Here is a 5,000-nt window from a genome sequence, read left to right as displayed (position 1 = left end):
ATTACCATAATGAAAAATCACCATCATCCACAGCTGAAACAAACAAGACCATTCTCTCTCTCTCTCTCTCTCTCTCTCATATTCTTTCCTCCTTCACTCTTCTTCTTCTCTCTATTACTCCCTCTCTCTTATTCTTACCCCCTTCTCTCTCTCTCTCTCTCTCTCTCTTATTCTTTCCCCTCTCTCTCATTTTTTTTCCTCCTTCTCTCTCTCTATCTCTCTCATCCACGCACTAGGTCTGGATCTTCAAGCTATCCCGGCGTATCGATACGACACTCAAGTGTCACTCGCAAAACGATCGGGCGAAAAACATGTCCAAATCTTCTTCATCCTTACATCATCACCCCATCACATGAGGCGGTTCCGTAACTTCAGACTGATATAACCCCCAAATTCATGGCGGTTCTTATATAACCCACATTCCTCGTGCCCCTTGTGTATCTTACACTTTTATGTTCTCCTCGTGCAATCCAGATTTGCTGTGGTCCTTACGTGATTCGAATATTTTGGGGTATGGAATACACGATTTAGGCAGATGGCCAAGCTTTGAGACCTGTGAGGTCATTCAGCGTTAAGGGGGAAATTGAGAGTACAAGGTTTGAAAGGTGTAACGGGAGGAAAACCTCAAAGCAGTTGCACTGTGAAACAATTATATATCAAAAGAGGGTGGAAAGTAAGATGGAAGAAAGAATGTGGACGGAGGTACAATAAAATGAAAGGGGTTGCAGCTGGGGGCCGAAGGGACGCTCCAAAGAACCTCAAGTAATTGAGGTGCACTGACGGAACTACTTCCCCCTTCCCCTTCCCCCAACCCCGTGCGGAGTCGAATATTTAGTGTTCAATTCTAAATGCAAAATCGCACCCCATTTACTGCGACAATGTAAAAGCCATTTAAAGCAATCAAAATCAGTGTTATTCCCTCAGTTCCTACTGAGAAATTCCTCATGTGAGGCTCCTCCTCACACAATCAGAAACTCAGGAATTGTTATACAAAATTGACTCACTAAATAAACATCCTGAACAAACATCCAACTGAGCCATACCATCAGCCTTTACTTAAAGAGGTCCGTGGGCTACAAACTACAAAACATAAAATAAAAGTTATACATAATTTTTTGGGTCACGTGATCGTCTTCAAACGAGACTGAGACTTTGAAGGTTATATGATGTGAAATAACAGTTATATGGTTTTACTGGATCACGTGATAATCGGATGACGAAAATCGAATTTTGAAGGTCATGTGCGACGAACTGATTTCGTGCCTAACATGACGTTTTACCTATTTATTATATATTTTTTTCTTTGAACAGATATATGCTCACATTTTCTAATTCCTTCCATTCGCTCAAGACGTGCAATTGCAAGCAGGTCTGGCCTTGGATGATGTAACACACGTAACTTTAAATTACATTCAGAGTAAAATAAAGCTATCTTTCATCAATGTGGCCATTTTCAAATGCCTCATACACAACACAACACACACACAAACACACACACATATACCTATCTCCTATATGCAAAAATATTTTAAGAGAACAAACAAATAAAAATAAGAAAATAAATTAATAAAGTTATTTCGAAACTACATACAAACATATATATATATATATATATATACATATATATATATATATATATCTATATATATATATATTATATAAAATAAAAGGAGCCCATAAAAACGCCAAAATATAGAAAGTAAGTACTATATTTCAGAGACTGCTGTCTCTCTCTTCAGGTAGGTAATAAAGAGAGACAGCAGTCTCTGAAATATAGTACTTACTTTCTATATTTTGGTGTTTTATGGGCTCCTTTTATCATATATATATATATATATATATATTATATATATATATATATATATATATATATAAATATATATATAAATATGTGTGTGTGTAAATTATACTATATATCCTAAATCATAGGGGACTTCTTTCCAAAAGTACAACATTCTCCGCGTCCTGGTAATAGTAATCGACCCAGAAAGTATAATAATCTTTTAATGAAATGCGGCAAGGAATGACCTCGAATGAATGGTGAAGAACTCTTTCATCGATTTTAAAAAGTACGTAGTCAGGCAAATATTTCAAGCGATTTTCTTGCCATAAGGAGATGGAGTGACGACGTAAATGTGAATCATGTAAAAAGTACAAGAGAGAGAGAGAGAGAGAGAGAGAGAGAGAGAGAGAGAGAGAGAGAGAGAGAGAGAGAGAGAGCATAAGCTATACAACAGCAACAGTGAAGCATTGGTAACACAGCCATGGAGACGAATAGCAAGTAAGCAAGGTGACTCGTTCAGCAGTACCCTAAGTCCATTATTCATAGCTCACGCACAGCTATCGAGTCAAACGCGATATTCCTGGCACAGAAAAAGAGGAAGAAGAAGAAAAAGAAGAAGAAGAAGAAGAAAAACGATGGCCGATGTTTCACTGACGTACGCACATCAACCTGCAATGTCATCAGATGGATCAGAATGCAGAGCTTATAGTGATATTAGATTAATACGAGCGTATCAGAAAGCTTGACGTCAGGTATAATCTCCTGAAAATAAACAACAGATCGTGAGAGCTACAAAACAAAAATAAAACTGCAGTAATTAAAGCAAACGCATAAAAAACACTGCAGTGGTAGTAATCGTCCATCCAACCCGTGTTTGTAAAGGAAGAGGGGTGGGGGGGATGGGGCTATGTATGTGTGTGTGTGTCGTGGGGAAAGGGAGGGGAAGAGAAAGGGGAAGGGGAAGGGAAGAGAAAGGGGAAGGGGAGAGAGGGGGGAGGAGGGGGCTGTTACTAAAATGAACATTCGTGTTAAGCCATCACAACACAGTGTCATGGAATACAACTTTCTTGACAACAGACTGTTCACTTTCATGCACTTCACAGAACAGAGGAGAGAGAGAGAGAGAGACCCGTCAACTGTAATAAAAGCGAAGGTGTTAGGAAAGTGAAGGTGATGTTATATATACATATACTCTAAGTTTAGTGGGCATGGACGTCTTCACTTAAACTGGCGTCACTGATAAGAACTAAAAAACTGATGCAGACGCCACCATGAACCCGATTCTGGTCTGTCATATGAACTATACTTAGCGGATTTCATATTACTTCATATTAATATGAAGACAAAATAAACTGGTAAAAAATGCGCCGAATCCAGTTTCCTGTACAGTGTATAATGCTGTATGCGTCAGCTCATGAAAATTTCAGCCAAAGTCCGATAGTGGTCTGTCCTATAATGTTGCCAGACGCACGATCATGGCTAACTTTAACCTTCAATAAAATCAAAACTACTGAGGCCATAGGGCTGCAATTTAATATGTTTGCTGATTGGAGGATGGATGACCAACATACCAATTTGCAGCCCTCTAACCACAGTACATTTTAAGAGCTGAGGGCGGAGAGAAAAAGTGCGGACAGACAGACAACACCATCTCAACATTTTCCTTTGCAGAAAACTAAATAGCAAACACGTAAGCACCAACTCATGCAGTCTTGCAAAATTTGTAAAGACATTTGAAGAAACCCTTAAATAGTAGCAAAAGATCTCAGGACACCAGAAAGCTTACTTCAATACTTGCATACTACGTATACATGCCACTATCATAATTAGGGTAAATTAAGTTGAATTGTCATTTCTTCAGAAAATAACAAGATGGTCTCCAACGACCGACAGCCTTTGTTATCCCATGGTCACGACCTTCAATATTCGAAATGAATGGTTCCTCCGCATGCAACACATACGTCGACCTTGAAAAAAAAACATACTTCGACCTTCGAAAACAAATCAGATACTCAATGCTGGTTCGAGAGAACCTTCGACGGGCGTTAAAGAACGAAGCACATAGCCTTAGCGTGCCCTGATGAATTTACAGTAGAATGTGTAGCCTTGTGGATACAGGATTATGACACGAGTTCGTGGACTCACCTCCTGCCAGTCTTCCAATCAGCCAACGCAAACATAAGGGTGAACCTATCTGATAATTTAAGGGCGTGAAAATGGGGAAGAGAAATTCAGCGCTCGTATCTAGCTCGGGGCTGAAGGGATGCTATCATAGAAAAGAAGATACGTGGCCTAGACCTCACAAAAATGGAACACAATAAGGGGAAAGAGTCATTGCATAAAAAAACTTGTGACGAGAGAAACAACTCCACAATTATGTATATGAACATATATTTAAAGATAAATCTGAACAGTTTGTTTGTTTGTTTGTATGTATGGTGTTTTTACGTTGCATGGAACCAGTGGTTATTCAGCAACAGGACCAACGGCTTGACGTGACTTCCGAACCCCGTCGAGAGTGAACTTCCATCACCAGAAATACACATCTCTAACCCCTTAATGGAATGCCCGAGAATCGACCTCGCGGCCACCTACATGGCAGGCCAATACCATATCGATCACGCCACTGAAGCGCTTTAAATATGTCCCGAAAGCTTTCGGGAACCTGTTCGATAACCCTTTTCGATTACAGATCTCCAAAGATTCAATGAAACGTGCTGGCATAGCGGCTGTGATGAGGCAAGACGCACTCCTTGGGCAAATTAACCCAGCAACAAGGAAGTGTGGACAGAGCTAGGTAACGCCTTGTAACCAGTGAACTCGACTAACGAAGGTGACTTACGTTTATATAATTTCCGTAACGATCCTAGATGACGCGGGATCAAAGATTACTTTGAGACTAAAATGTAACGGAACAGGGTGGCTGAGGTGAATGGATAACCGATAACAGATTCAAGGTAAGAGTAGCAGCGGAACACCCGACAGTTCTCCACATCCTATACATACTATATATATATATATATATATATATATATATATATATATATATATATATATAATATATATATAGTTCAACTGCGAGATAATGTGTCACGAGACAGTTTTTCTCGTCTTTAACCAATGTTATGCGACTCTCTCTCTCTCTCTCTCTCTCTCTCGTCTCTCTCTCTCTCTCTCTCTCTCTCTCAATTGATTCACTCATATCTATATGGTCAGA

General features: G+C 39.6%; 1 protein-coding gene across 5 annotated transcripts in view; it reads right to left on the bottom strand.

Moving 5' to 3' along the window:
• Positions 1-5,000, bottom strand: part of LOC135213728 (protein spire homolog 1-like) — a 426,989-nt gene that overhangs the window by 378,751 nt on the left and 43,238 nt on the right. The window lies entirely within an intron of this gene.

The sequence above is a fragment of the Macrobrachium nipponense genome, chromosome 43 (assembly GCF_015104395.2).
Source record: "Macrobrachium nipponense isolate FS-2020 chromosome 43, ASM1510439v2, whole genome shotgun sequence".
In the NCBI taxonomy this organism is placed as follows: Eukaryota; Metazoa; Arthropoda; class Malacostraca; order Decapoda; family Palaemonidae; genus Macrobrachium; species Macrobrachium nipponense.
The sequence above is the reverse complement of the archived record's forward strand: the minus strand, read 5'-3'. Positions and strand labels throughout refer to the sequence as shown.